The sequence below is a fragment of the Danio rerio genome, chromosome 3, assembly GCF_052040795.2.
Source record: "Danio rerio strain M-AB ecotype USA chromosome 3, GRCz13ab, whole genome shotgun sequence".
In the NCBI taxonomy this organism is placed as follows: Eukaryota; Metazoa; Chordata; class Actinopteri; order Cypriniformes; family Danionidae; genus Danio; species Danio rerio.
Window position 1 is genome coordinate 26,756,955 of NC_141023.1, and position 16,424 is coordinate 26,773,378.

Genomic DNA, 16,424 nt, shown 5'->3' on the forward strand with positions numbered 1-16,424 from the left:
CTCCAGCGATTGCCAAAGTGTGTGTGTGTGGTCACGTGATGTGCGTTTTCAGCGTTTTGGTGTGGACGGAGAGCAGTTCAGAAACGCTGGGTAAAACGCGAGTGTGGACGCAGATCGTTTTCATTCTAAAACGCCGTTTTAAAACTAAAACGCACTAGTGTAAACGGGGCCTCAGAGAAGATAGACTCCAGGGCAGAAAAAGAGACCAGAGCAAAGTTTACCACATATTTCGTATCTTTCTTGACCATGTGACCAAAGCCCAAAACGTGAGACATACAAACTAACCAATCAACATACCACATCGTAAAACCCCCAAAGTTCACACACTGCTGATCGAATCAATGGTACAACAGCTCCCTACTCTCCAAGAACTGTACTTAACAAGAGCGAGCAGAAGGGCTACCAAAATCAATCTGGACCTCACACACCCAGCTCTCTCACACCCACTGCCTCTTTGAACTGTTACCTTCTGGTCGACGCTACAGAGCACTGTGCACCAGAACAGCCCAACACAGACACAGTTTCTTCTCTCAGGCAATCCATCTCATGAACACTTGATGATAGTAATTGTGGAACCAACATCACTACTTCAGGGCTGAAGCAAGCTGAACTGCCACTCTAGGCAAAGGACTATCCCCCCGGCATCAACCCGAAAATGAAAATGAAAATGACCGGTTATCAAATTGAAGAGCACGGATCGGGGTGGGAATATGGGGTGCTGGGTCGCGGCCATAACTAAGGGTGTTTTAACGCCCGGGTGTTGAGGGAGGTGTTGTGGACGCTGTCCTCCCTATTCTGCCATCCTATAGGCGCGGATATAACTGAGGCGGCAGGGGGGTCAGGGAGGTGTCATGGACATAACTGAGGACGCGGGTGTTGAGGGAAGGGGTCGCAGACGCCGCCCCCTCTATTCCGCCGCCCTAAGCGGTCGAATATGTCGCCTCTATGGACGCGCCGGCCCTGCACTACTTGCTATACACTTTTTATACACATATACACTTATTTAACAAACACTACATGCCAATTTATACATAACAGCTGCACATACTGTATAACATTGACTATAGTAATATACGTGTTCACAAACTTGTCAAATTTTATATTAGCATTCACTACTTACTTCTATTCTTAAAATATATTTATTATCTGTTTTTTGTCCTGTCTCTGTATTTCTGTTGCACTGTAAAAGCTCTGTCAAATTCCACATGTGTGAACATACCTGGCAATAAAGCTCTTTCTGATTCTGATTCACATATTAACCAGCCCGATATTATTAGTATCTGCTATAGGAATCTGTATGAACCTTCTAGGTGAAAGAGACATGTTTTGTCATTTTAACAAATGCATATGATAATTAACACTCTTACAACCGTAACAGACAAGATGCAAAATAAACTAATTTTAGCAATTTTATCGAATCAAAAACGTTTTTTATAGCATTCAAAAATGATTTAATTAAAGAATTCAGCCCTTCATCTAAAAAAAATGTCCTCTTCTCCAATGCTAGACAGCTGCAACCATTTGAAAAGAACCACAGCCCAATTGTCAGCCTTCCATTACAAAAAGCAATACATTTGTTTAGCTACTATCAGCAACAATTCAGCAAGCATAATATCTACATTATTTTGGAGATTAGAGTTTAGGAAATTGCCTACTAATCATATCTCTCGGATCAATGGAAAATCAATTCAATAGATCTGTGAAATAATAATACTGTACATATACTACTAGTCATGTTTGGAGTCTTTTTTTTTTATTTATTAATTATGTTCATTAAGGTGGCATTTATTAAATGTAAAAAAAATATTAAATTGTTAAAATATTTCTTATTGAATGTAATATCGAATTAAATTATTACTCCTGTCATTATTGCCTTTTATTATTATTACTATTATTATTATTAATAATAATAATAATAATAATAATAATAATAATAATAATAAATATTAGAGTGATTTCTAAAGGATCATGTGCCTCTGAAGACTGGAATAATGATGCTAAAATTCATCCTCAAAATCCCTGGATTAAAATATTATATTATAAACTACTTTTGAACAGTTATTTCTATAATGTAATAACATTTCTCAATTATACAATTTGCACTGTATTTTTATTAAATAAATGCAGCCTTGGTGAGCAGGAGAAGCTAATTTTAAATAATTTACTTTTGACCGCTAGTGTACTTGCACCAAGCACGTTCACTTTGTCGCAGCCACATAGAATGCAAACATTTGCAGCCTTCTATACCACATCTAATGCAGAGGAGTGTACTGTTGTAAACTGATGTAATCTGGCTGGAGTGTAATACAGTTGGTGTAAGAAATTAAACTGAATTAATCTATACCTGAACTTCAAATTCGAGATCACCCTGTCTTTACATTACTGATCCCACAGTTCCTCTTCTAATTTTATCTCCAAATCTTACATCAGAGCTTACAAGTATGCAATATCACATGTGCATTGAATTGAATTATCATTTTCTGCAAGTATTTTGAGGCATTGAAGTTTTGGGTGAATAGACCTTCAATATGGGGACAGAAACCAAAAGCAAAGTTTAGTTAAAAGGTACATATTTGGATTGGGTTTGGAAAAACTGGTATTTTAGGGAGACATTTTAAATGTATGGCAGAAACACTAGCATGTATATAGAGTATATTATTCTAATTGTAGCAATTTGGAATTGAACAAACTGATTCATATCAGAAGAAAATTAGCTTATTACTTGGAAAATCTACACTATTTATGCACTTTTTCTCTCTCTGAACTTCTGATAGCCAGTAGTGTTGTTACCTTTCGTTAGCTCGCTGAATTGTGCAAAGTTAAAATTGTGATAATTATGCTGACACACACGCAAAACTTTAGACGAGGTTCTTTTTTTTTTCAAACCACAGACTGATTTTTTAATTTTTTTTACATGTATCCTTACATGATTCCTGCTCACAGAGCTCTGCAGGTCTGAAACTCTTATTGGGAAGCTTAGATGAGAAGGAAAAAAATATGCGTCTGGTCAAAACTGCTGCAAGAAACATTAAAGCGGCTGGCATGAGGAGAGTCAGTGCAGAGAGAGAAAGCGAGAGCACATGCTTCAAAACTCAACATGCAAAATGATTCTTCAGTGAGAGTGAAATGTGTTTTGACAGCAAATCAAGGCACAAGAGAAGAGTAGAGAGGGGGAAAAAGGAAGTGGGAGGAATATGAATAACCTGAAGTGGAATTGGGGAAGAAACAGCTCAGAGTTTTAATGTGATCTGTTCTGGCTGTGCCGCCTGTTTTGTGATCACTCTATCATTTGAAACTAGCCTTATTTGTCCCCTCAGCAGGACTCTGTCCACACGTTTGCATCACCGAAGGCAGCAAACAAGCTAAAGAAAATCAACAGGTGCAAATCTAAGCGGTAGTGTTGTACATACAAAACAAGGTGGTTGTTTTTTAGAAACTAATTATGACACCGGGTTCATGTAACTATGCTATGCTTGCTTGTTTTCTGCTGCTCACACCACGATCCTGACAACATTGTTTATAGTGGTGTTGTGAGCCATCCAAACACTCCCAGTTATCTGAAATACGACTTTTCTTGACACTGTCTTCAGATTTAAACACTGTCAGAGCCACACTGGCAGCTTTATGTCTCGTCTGAAGGGTCATATAACTTTATAAAATACCATCTGGTCTTATAATCTCCAAACTAGTGTTTTATCATAGGGGAAAAGAAATCAGTGTGTCCACTCTCTGTATATAACTTTTAACTGTCATGTTATACCAATTACTCTATATTTTATGCACTGTTTTTATTTTTATATACTGCTAGATTATTTGAAAGCATCATACAAAAGCATTTTTGGTTACTTTTTATATAATATAATATAATATAATATAATATAAAATAATATAATATAATATAATATAATATAATATAATATAATATAATATAATATAATATAATATAATATAATATGAATGATATATGAATAATTGCCCATGGACCATTTAATTCTTAGAAAAACATAACTTGTGCCAGGTTCTCCTGCCTTGTAAAGTGTTCAGTAGCTTGTGCCCACGTGTCTGCTGTTGCTGCGCTCTCCAATAATATTTATAGTATGTACTGTATGATAATCTGCTAGACTAGGAGCAAAGCTACATCAACTGTATACTGTAGGTGTACAGAACATTTACAGGGGTAGATTTCTCTAGGTTTGTCTGTCTAGATGTAAGAATTATATTATTTGTATAATTAAAATATGCAATATTATCTAGCACACACATCAGATAAAAACTACTTGTGTTTTAAAGTGTTATGTTTTGCTCCGTAACTTAATAATACAGCACAAAATAATAATAAAAACAAACAAACTATAGTCCCTTTCTCTTTGGACTTAAATATATGTGAAAAAAAATGTTTTTGGCATTTAAACATAAGGAATAGTTTTACACTGAAAAAAATGAACGAGCAATAAATATAAGAATAAATAAAAATTTGCATTTATGTAACTCAAAGCATCATAGATATTATATAAATAGTTCCCTTTTAAAGAGAACAAATGTAGTCAAAGACCAATTAATCTCTAAAATCTGAAAGGCACTTTTGATCAACTATATTATGAACTTGAAATTATGGGATTTTTATTGTGTATTTTTTATTTATTTATATTTTTAAGTAGTAATGTATTTATTCTATACAAAGTATGAAGCTGAACATTTAGTTCCTGTCACGTGACTCGCAGTGCGCTAGAACTTGCTCATTCAATGGTGGGAACTGGCGAACGTGCAACAGTAATCATAATGTAATCCCAAAACAACAGTCTCCATCTAGAGCTACTTCACGGGAATCCACACTTATAAACACTTTCTCCATCGGGCTCACAGCTCTCAGCACCGCCCACACTCATCAACTCGCTGACCAAGCTACATTTTTGAGAGGTGCACATCAGCGTCTGCATCAGCCACGGGTAGGGATATGCGGCCGTGCAAAGGCTGCGCTGGGGCATACGTGTGCGCTTGACAGAAGTATAAATCAGTCTTTACTCCCAAAATGTGAGCAAGAAAAAAAAAACTTACTTGCGCGCACAAAAAAATTGACGTTAACAGCCCTTAGTTATTTGCCTCAGCCATAGTTAATCCAGTGTGCGTGCACATTAGCCTCAGTGTACAAGCTTACAACTTTAAAGTAGTGTACAGTTGACATAACTTTGTTTAGTTGCAACAGTTTTGTTCCATGCAGAAATGCAATGTTGAAGCCTTTACGGTTAATTAACCGGGACAAATTAAAGAATGGTTAATAGTGAAATCAGTTATTCATTGCATCCGTAGTGTGCAGTATTTATATTAAAATTTTCAGATTTGTTTGGTTCCTGTCTTTTGTTCCTATGATTAGATCCTGTATGCTTGATTTTTCTGATTACGGAATAATATGAATTTTGTATGCGTGTCGTGGGGTAAAAATAGAAAAGCTTTTTTTTACATTTAGTAGTTTACAGAAAATGCATGTAGTTTCAAAGGTTTGCATTTATAGGCTTACAAAAAACATGCTGACAAGGTGATGAGTGACCAAATGCATAACAAGTTTCAGTTGCAAACACTCATGTAAACATTCCCTTAGTTTGTTGGTTATTTAACTTGACAATTACATTTAGACCTTTAACTGACACTTTTATCTCAAATTACTTAAAGGCATCTAGAGGCACATGAAGCAAGCAATACTAATGCCTTGTTCACAGTAGTAGAGAATTTGTAGAACTCTGAAGCTCTTGGTGGCGATCTGTTGCAAACGCTGGTCTGTGTAGGTCTACAGCACAGAAAATCCAACCAGCCTCTGAGCAAGCTGAGAGAGGATCAAGAAAGTTGCTCTTCATTTACATAGTTGAAGGATTCTCAACTTTTTTACGTCGCTAGACATGTCCACCTGAAATGAACAGTAGCTTGACGCTTTGCTGCTGCAAAACGCTCGTAGTGTGAATGAGGCTTAACAAACAATGATTAAAGAAGGGTTGAAAAGCATTTATTTGTTTGGGTTTTAAAATTGTCAAGTGTTTATAAAAGAAAGTTTTCAAGTGCTATTTCATTGTCAGTGATTTCATATGGTATTGGTTTCACCAGCAAGAAGTGGTAAATGGTCAGCGCCAATAGCCTATAGTGGTTAACTACGTCGACATATAGCACCATGATACTGACTTCGATTCCCAGCTCGAAGATATGCAGACCCTTCCCCTCTCTCTGCTCCCATTACTTTACTGTCTGTCCTCCACTATCCCATCCCAATAAAAATTGAAAAGCCTCTAAAACAAATAATAATAATAACAATAATTAAAAAAGAAACATTGGCCACTGGGAGTGGATTCAGTATTTCATTTATTAATTTTTTACACTGGGAGAACATGCAAACTTCACATAGAAATGCCAACTGGCCCAGCCAGGGCTCAAACCAGCGACTTTGTGAGGCGATTGTGCTTCCGCAGTGGTCGTTGGTTTGAGCCCTAGCTGGGTCAGTTGGCTTTTCTGTGGAAGTTTGCTTGTCATCCCTGTGTTTAGGTGGGTTCTCTCCAGGTGCTCCAGTTTCCCCCACAGTTTAAAGACATGCACTATAGGTGAATTGAATAAGCTAAATTGGCCGTAGTTTATGCGAATGTGTGCAAGAGTGTGTGGGTGTTTCCCAGTGTTGGTTTGCAGCTAGAACATCCGCTGCGTAAAACATATGCTGGAGAAGTTGGCAGTTCATTCCCCTGTGCCAACCCCTGATTAATAAAGGGACTAAGCTGAAAAGAGAATGAATGAATGAATGAATGAATGAATGAATGAATGAATGAATGAATGAATGAATGAATGAATGAAAAGGGTCTGGAAAGTGATTTGGAGCATCTCCGTGATGGCGCTCACTTACCCACCGGAGTCTTCTGGGTTCAAGTAAGACCTGTAGAAGCAAGTGGAGGGAATCCTATAGGACATTGCTTTAACCATGTTAGTGGTTTAGATGTGGTATCCCTACCCCTAGTGACTTCAGAGTTACCACCATTTTGCCTTTAAGCAAAGCACTTAACCTCTGAATGCTCTGAAGGTTGTCCCTGTAGTATGTACTGTAAATTACTTCGAATAAAAAAGCAAGCGTGTGTTAAATGAATAATGTACGTAATGTAATGTCGCTGCTGCATGGGATGTGTGGAAGAACTGCAGGCTGGCTTATGTATCTGCTAACTTGTTCAAATTAATCCTTTAGGTCACATCCAATAATGTATGCAGATGATGGACTTCAGAAAAAAGTGCGAGGAAGATTAATGAATTTATGTATGGTTAGACAATAGCTTTTTATTGTGTTTGTGCGTGGCTTGTTTTGGAGCCAACGTCATTGTTGGAAAGCTTTTTTTTTTTTTTTTATGTGACAACAGCTGCAAAATTGGCTTTTCGGGAAAATTGACCTTTCAGTGCTACTTCCCGTTCAGAGCAGATTAATTGACCAATAAGAAGACACTGAATGCTCAAATGCAGTTGGCGTCCTAAAATAGAGCTGACATCAATATCATTTTTAGGGCAAATGTCATGTGGCACAGGGGTGATGAATGGAAAGTTTTCTCAGATCCATATCACTCATCTGATGCTTTTCCCCTCCATCACTCGACACAAACAGATTGATCATGTCCAGATGACAGATGAGCGAAGGTCATTAATGCGTATTGTACCCACAGGGCTGTGCAATATCTTAAACTGACTCTGGACTGTGTTCAGCAAGCTCAGCCACAGATAATTATTCAAGCACAAGGCTCTATTGATCTATGCAGACATTACAGAGATGACCTCCAGGATGCAAAATACACCCAAACACAAGCTTAAAATCAACACTTATTAGTTCTTATTAGGGGTGCAGCTATTTCAAAGATCAAGGCAGCTTGAAAATGAGAGAGAGGTGGTCTCTGAAAGTGATGTTTATCACAGATTTTACTCAACAACCCAAGGAAAGTCCACAAACTCATTCCTCATTAGCCTTCCAGTCTGGCCTACAAGTGGACGTCAAGACTATACAGATCTATTTTAGCTTGAAGGAAATAATTCACAGTAAACTGAAGAGAACTTGAAAATGTTTGAAAGGAACACACTGCAAGAGAAAACTCATTTGTGTTATAAAATGTTTAGCAAAATTCTGAATTAAAGAACTGACATCCTTTTTGATGCATGAACTGTCTATCTAACCTTGAAGATTTTTATCTCCCATTTGTTTTTTAACCTGTTAGCCAGCGCACACTTTTGGGGATTTACTGTACACCTTCCTAACTTTAAACAGTAACAGTTCTTGACCCCAGCGAGTTACAAACATATCATAGAAGCATTTTATAACAGGTTACTTGTACAGTATATGAAATTCTGTATGTAAATATGGAAGGTTATTTTAATTTTCATCCTACTTGAATTGAAATAGCTGTTTTGCCTCTGCTTGTAACTATTTAAAGAGACACAAACATGGACAGTTGCTCTTAGTTTGTCTTAATACAGTAGAGGTGAATTATTTTTTTCAGTAGAGCAAGAGAAAGTTTTGGAGCCATATTTTACACCTTGCGCAGTAAGGCGCAAGATCTGTTTGGCACATTTAGTTGATATTTTCAAACCAACACAACCTTAATCTTCTCATTTTGCACCACGTTGTTTAAATAGTAAATCTATTTGCGCCGGTTTGTGGACTCATGGGTCTGCGGGTCTAGAAAGAAGGTTTATTAAAGCTCATAGTTAGCGTGTTGTTATTTTGAGGTACTAAAATGTATGCGTAATTTGATCAGATAAAAGCAGATCTAAAGTCCAGTGCAGAGCTTGTTTAGTTGCACTTTAAACGCTTAAAGATTGCCTAATACATGCAGGATGTAGAGCAATGCACAAATATCTTTACAAATGAAAAATAATTAAAGAATTAAAATGTTACAAAATTGTTATATATATATATATATATATATATATATATATATATATATATATATATATATATATATATATATATATAAACCACTACCTTCATGCCTTCATCTTGGGGGCTTTTTTCAGTTTATTAATGAAAATAATATAATATTATCAGTATTATTTAATATATGCATATTTAAATTAGTTTTAATAAAAAACAAGCTTAGATTTGTCCACCTGTCAGGTTTTGAACCATGTGGGGCATAAGAATAGAACGTGTCTTTGGATAAAACTTTTTGTCCACATTTCATTATTATTGCTCATTTATTAGTTTGCTGGAAATTAGAACTGAATTTAAAAATTTGAAACCTATCTTTGCGCTTAACAAACTAAATAAAAAATGTAGGCTGATTGATGTCTTACATTCTTTATACATGAATGTAAAGGAAAAAAGAAAAAAAGGAAGTAAAGAGGCTGATTGGAGGAGGCTCATACTTTGTCCTCGCTGCAGATGCTGTTTTACTGTTTTCTCGCAAGTGAAGTTTTTTCAATTTTTCCACTTACAAAGTCGGCCATGTAAATATCAAATGTAACCATGTACTACAGAGCAAATTATAGTTTTCTGTCCTTAAAATAGCAAAAGTGGATTGAGACACGTCCTTAATGCTTTTGCGCCATGCGCTTTAGACTTTGCGCCTATATCGTTAAAATAGAGCCCTTTATGATTCATAAAATGCAAGTGAACATCTTCTAGCAAATAGCATATTTCAGGCAAAACAAATTTGAAAAAAAAAAGTCAGTGTCCTCTCCTAACGATACTTGTGAAAAGAACTGATCGGTCAACATAAGAAACTGATCATAATTTATTTAATTGTGCATTGACTATTAAGGTGGGTCATCTTTTCAGTTGTGTAAAACACAAATTGTGCATGCTTCAGTGAACCAAATGCATATGTTTAATTCATTACATCTCATTAATTAAACAAACATATTTTTTTAGTGTTTTAGGGGGGAAAGTAGCAGATTGTGACTTCTGATTGGCTACATCAACAGGCAAGTATCTCAAAGGTGACCTATTTTTAAATAGTGGTAAATTTTCATTAATGGATGATAAATGGATGATCATGAAAGATCCCATTTAATATTACTGTTTTAGCCTATGGTTTAATTTTCATGTGCGTGCGTAGGCACCTATTTAAGTACATACTATCAGTTTTACTTTACTTTTAGGCTATACAATAACATAGAAACAAATACCTATTTTACAAAAGTGTTTTTTGAAACACGTCCATCTGTAGGCTTGATTTGCTGGTTTCATACTGCTGACTAAATATCAAATGTTTTAAGAATGTTATCTATTATTTGCATTAATAATAATATTATTTAAAATTGGTTTGTCCAAACAATTTTCTTACTATTACTTAAAGGACAGACTTCCTGAAATCTTGTTTTGACCTTCTTAAGGGGGGATCAATGTTAAGTATTGGAAACCAACAACCTGCCCCTTGTAATTTGTATTGTGCTTATTGAGACGTATCAAACATTGGGAATCTGTAAAGTCAACCTTGCTTCACAGATTCCCAAATGCACTTTCATTGGACATGCAAACATATTGCCTTTTTTATATATAGATTGCATCTTCCAAGATATGCACAAGTAGCATTTTGATGAACAGCATAACACACTTGTCGCACTTTCTGTTGTAAACAAACAACATCAGCTGTGAGTTTGTGCCTGCACATACATGATTGTGACAGACATTGTACTCTTCAACATCCTCAGTGCTGCTATTAATTTTCTTACACTCACTGTTTTGCTGATCTATCATTTGTATTAAAATGTTTTGTCTGTAAAGGTATTGTTATTTTCTAACTTTTAAAGTGCTGCTATCTATTGACAGCAAATTTTGAATGTAATTTTGAGTGCAAAATATTTTGAGCTACTCCTGATGCCCCCTACCCCTAATTGATTTGCAGACATTTCAGTTCTTTCAGCAACGTAAAACTACAGCAGAATGTACAGGCCTATAGCCAGCCTACTAAAATAGATGGTTTGTTTTTCTTAAAAAGTGGACCATCAGTTATCTAATTTTCTATTAAACTAAGGTTCAAATGCAGCATTTCAGTGACATTTTAAGCACTAATTTCTGGATTAACTTGTTGGATGGTTATCATGGCCACTCTTTTTGATGCAACAAAAACTATTTGATGCTTACCATCCTATTTTGTTTACGGTTTACCTTACTGTTTATTTACAAATGTGCATTACGTTTTACAGTTTTATAAATAATGTAATGAGAATACAATTTTAACTCAAATTGTGAACAAAGAAATATGAAAAAAATACTTATTTTTTTAAATGCCAATTTATTATCATCCATCATTTAAGAAAATTAGGATAATTTGCATATAGGCAAATGACAAACTAGCCAGCTTAATGCCTCAGTTGTCCATTTAAAAAAAAAATTCTTAATTAAATTTGTATTGAAGTCTTTTTCTATCGGTTAAGGCTCGAACACATCAGGATGCTTTTCGTTTGAGTTTATCAACAAGATTTTTGAGATGTTTTTCCATATTCAAACCCAAGCAATTTTTTTTCACTGGCATCAAGCAGAAGAGTATGCAAAATCCTTCCTTGATGTTAGATGAAGCTTGACGAAAAAGTGAAAGACCCCAGTGCACAGGGTGGCGCTACACAACTTTAAGCTTCTGACACCCGCTTGTAACAGAAGAAAGTTGACATCCTTGCTGTTAAAGTTACTGGCGATTCGAACAAACACAATGGTTCAAGTAGCAGCTCCAGCTCTAGAGATGAAGAAATGATTATTGTTCACCAATGCAATAATCAGCTCCACATTCAAATTACCTCTGGGCATCTTCTTCAATGAGCGCTCGCATTGACAGTTTTGTGCTTGAGCGCCTCCAAGTGCCTTTTACTGTAACTTCAGCTGCTACGTGCACGTAAACAAAAGTGCCAATCTGCAAGAGGCTTTTCTTTAAAAATGATGCTTTTACACTCTGCGTTTTGCTCGTTGGTGTGCACGATCACATTGGCGCCCTTTATTTAGTCATGAGGCGTTAAACGTCAATGAAAAACGCAAGCAAAAAGCATGCCGGTGTGAATGGGCCTTTATTTTCACAATTTCTAATTGTAAAATGTCAAAAAATGGGATAAATGAGCTCATAAGGGGGCCAAATTCTGGACTTTATCAATAGCGGTGGGTCTTTTGAACCACCCGAACACCCCCTGGTTACGGGACTGATGTACACTGTCTGCAGTTGTAAGACGCCTTATATTGCAGGAGGTTAGAGCTGGTTGCGCTAATCCAGCAGCATGCTTGAGTCTCCTATCTCCTGCACATTCCTCTATGGAGAAGTGAGAATGTGAGGACACAGAGCCTATCACACCCTATAAAAGGGATGGGGGATAAGTTGCACAGCCAGGGCGAAATGTTGGCTTTTCTGCCTTCAGCCTTATCAGCCACTTACAGCTGCGGGCTCAGAAAACCCGATTTCTGCGTGTTCCACCCTGGAGGACAGGAAGATTCAAAGCGACAGAACCTCCTCAATAAAACAGTGAGTGTTTGCAACAGTGAGTGTTTTAACTCAAATGCCATGACCCCTTAATTACACGCCACATTTGTGGCTGCTTTTCTAAAGAATCCAACCATTTTACTCATTTGTGTGACGATATTAGCAGAGAGAGGGGTTAGAAGGGGGACTACAGTATGTGCTTCTGACCCAATAATACAAGTTAGCTTCTATTGCTGAACCCCCACCGAAAAATCATTAGCAGCTATCCTAACTAATACCCTTTATGCTTGTTTGTGGGGTTTCAAACAGCTAATTCCTGGTATACAAGTGATGCTGCTTCAGCAAATATAGATCACGCTTTTAAATCTAGCTTGCTAGGTAGACAAGGGGAGAAAGAGAGAGAGGGATTTTAAATCTATAAAGTTGTGTTGCTTTAATCAATGACTCTCAGGCCGTTCAATAGTTGGCTGTCCATGTCAGTAAGTTGATTTTAGTGGTAACTTCAATGATGATTTTTCTCTTGACCTCCAGAAAAGAAAAATGATTTGTATACCTATCTATCAGGCTGCAGACGTAATTCTGTGTTTTTGTTTTTTGTTTTTGTTTGTTTGTTTGTTTTTTAATAAAATTATGTTCATAAACTCTTCCCATGTTCATGTGGGTTTTCTGTGTCCAAAGACATGCGCTATAGGTGAATTGAATTAGCTAAACATTGTAAATTTCATGTAAACATTTCAGAGTTGATGTGCTTTCTTTTTTAGTTTTTGTAAAACTATTGGTAAAAATAGGAAAGGAGTAGAAAAAAGCTAATTCTAAATGAAGTAGGGAATGATTGAAGACTGGCTGTTGAATTGCTATAAAAATATTGCACACCTGAGGGGGTAATAATTCAATGGACCGAAGTCAATTATTCCACTAATATTAACACCCATAAAGACATTTACTCAGATGTTGTATTACAAGGTATTTGTCAAGGTTTTGGGGCTAGTTTCTTGCACATCTTAACCAAAGTATTCAGTTTTGTTTTTGATTGGATGTTTGACTGTAAAGCATGTTATGTAGGCTGTAAAACAGTGGTACTGTACCTTTATCAAGGTACTTTATCAGGGGTAAATTTGTCAAAATGCATTACAAAGTTACCATTGGTAATTTCCTAATTTATATTAAAAATTTTTAAAAATAAACCTAAAACATTATTCATAATAAATAAAGCATTATGTTTTTAATCATTAAAATGAAAACATAAACAATTTCATTTATAACACAGTGGAGACTAATGCCGAATACAATAAGTTGCACCTGCCTTTACATCGATTTGCTCATTGATGTCTTCTGCATTGTCTTCTATTCAATGAGCGACAGTGTTAAAAAAAAATCAGATTCATTGACAACGCTTGATTTAAGTTAGCTTTTTTGTAACTTACCAATAACTAACAAAAAAAGCTTTCTTTTAAATTTGAAATTAAAATCTCTATCAAAAGCATTCCCCAACCTCTTGCCATTTATTTTCCTCTCTTCATAGATGGGATGACGAAATGACAAAAATGACTTAACTATGGCCCTGGGCAATATTGACACCTCTGCTGTATGGATCCATACCTGTGTTTTCCTGAAAAATAACTGTACACCTTAAAATGTCCATCAGCTGATCAGAATCAAGCAATCGAAAGCCCCATTATTATAATTGCAATTATTTGATTCAATGAAAGTGGTGCGATGGCGCAGTTTGAGCCTTGGCTGAATCAGTTGGTATTTCTGCTTGGAGTTTGCATTTTCTTCCCGTTATGGCGTCAGTTTTCTTCGGGTGCTCTGGTTTTCCTTACAAGTCCAAAGAAATGCCATAGGTGAATTGGGTAGGCTAAATATATGTGAATAAGTGTGTATGGGTGTTTCCTAGCACTGGCTTGCTGCTGGAAGGGAATTCGCTGCATAGAACATATGCTGGATAAGTTGGTGGGTAATTTCGCTGTGGCGACCCCTGATCAAGGGACCAAGCTGAAAAGAAAATGAATGATTAGATTGAATTTTTTTCCTGATAGAAAAGCATTACAATTATTCATCCATCACTGCATTCTGGAAATGAAGAAGAATCGTGGCATTCATTCTCAATTTGTTCATTCATATTTATTTTGAAAGTGAAGTGATTTTGACAACCAAGTATAGTAACACACCTGGATTTGTCTTTTTATTAGGCATTTAAGTTAGTACACACACATTAGACGAGAATTAAACAGGAGAATATGATTGCTTTACTTATTTGTCATGCTCTTACTTGAAATGAGACATTTTGTCAAACCAATTTAATGGTAATTTTGGAATTTCAAAATCAAAAAGACAGAATTTTTCGATTTTAAGAAAGTTTCATGTCAAAGTAACAAAGCTTAAACTGACTGTATCAAACTATAAAGTCTTTTTTTATTATTATTTCTTTTTTGACAAACAGAACACTTTTTCGAACTATGCCATTATGTAGTACAGCGGCCCCTCGCCACAACACTGTTCACCCTTCATTGTTTCGCAGCTTTTTTTTTTTTTTTTGTGCAGTTTGACATGCTTTTTTTTACAGCTAATTTTGTCTGCATTCTTATTGGTTGTAGACCATTGTCAATCTTTCCCTTCCATGCTGTCTCCCCTGTACAGAACAGAATGCGTTCAGCTTGCCAAATTAACAAATCTTTGATCGCTAGCAGTTTGACTCTGAAGTACTGGACTGTATGTTTGCAAGTTTTCTCCTCAACAAACTACACAATGTCAATGAAACATTATGCACCGTCAAAGACACTGACAGTAGCACTCAAAAGGCAGAGGAAGATGCTAACTATTGCACAAAAAGTTGGACTTCTGAACATGCTAAAGGAAGGTAAAAGTTATGCCTGTATTTAATTGAGAGAAAAGTGTGAATGTTAATGTCCATGTTTATTTATAAGTTAATTTAAGAGGATAACATGCTTATAATTGAACATGGCTGGCATCACATCAGCTCTGTATATTGTATCAATCAGAGGAATACTGACACCTAATAAATAACAAGTTTTCCACTCCAGTCATCTTCGTCTTGAAGAATCCCCCTTCCACCCCTACTCCTCCCCTTCTTTGATAGGGAGTCACGGCGGCCCAGAGGTTAGCACTGTTGCCCCATTGCAAGAACAGCACAGGTTCGGCCCCTCACCAGGCCAGTTGGCATTTCTGTGTGGAGTTTGCATGTTCTCCCCGTGCTCGCGTGGGTTTCCCCTGGGTTTCCCGGTTTCCTCCCACCGTCCAAAGACATAGACCATAAGTAAATTGACCCCTACAAAATAGCATCTTAAGACCACTCTTAGCCAGATGTATAGTATCTCAGCACGTTCACAAGCAGGGGAGTTCTCAAGATCTGAGCTCAAACTCCACTCTTGCACTTCAAAATAGAGGGAGCTTTATTATCAATCATTAGCTAAGTGTAAACTCTTTAACTGAGGAAAATAGTGTAGTGAGGGGTTTTACAGACTTAAAACATCTATAATAATTATAAATAATTAAGAAAAAATTATTGTTATAATAAAAAAATGAAGCAAACTACTTTGTGGATTTCAGGTATTGCTATGTTTAGAGCATAACTTTCACGAATAACAAGGAGCCACTGTATAATCAAATTGGAATTTGTTTCCAATGAAAACATTGTGCACTCATTAAATTCACAAGTCAAATAATACAATACTGTTTAAATAAAATATAAACACATACTTTTTCCCTCACATACGCAACATCAGAAAGACTAACAGGCTCAAAGATCGACATGCAAATCTTTTACAATTCACACATAGGCAATAGAATGCAACACTTAATGGGATATATATATCTTTTTTTTTTTAACAAGAATGCCATTTTTCCAGTAAAGATCTGTTTTCAATTTGCTCAAATTGAAGAATAATGAAAATGCTGCTGAAGTCACTGTACAAAACCTGCGACAAACACATACAGCACATGAAAACAACGCTGTGTTTGACTATCTAGTTTATCCACTTCTAGATTACACAGATGTGT

The 16,424-nt window shown here is 36.2% G+C and overlaps 1 long non-coding RNA gene across 6 annotated transcripts in view; it reads left to right on the plus strand.

Annotated features, from left to right (window-relative positions):
- LOC147845638 (uncharacterized) overlaps nucleotides 1–16,424 on the plus strand; it is a 51,819-nt gene that overhangs the window by 13,150 nt on the left and 22,245 nt on the right. Inside the window, exon 3 of one of the 6 annotated variants that reach the window (XR_015480855.1) lies at nucleotides 9,872–9,924. The exons of the other annotated variants lie outside the window; for them this stretch is intronic. This is a non-coding gene — a long non-coding RNA (uncharacterized LOC147845638). The remainder of the gene's footprint in view (nucleotides 1–9,871; nucleotides 9,925–16,424) is intronic. 6 annotated transcript variants of the gene reach the window in all.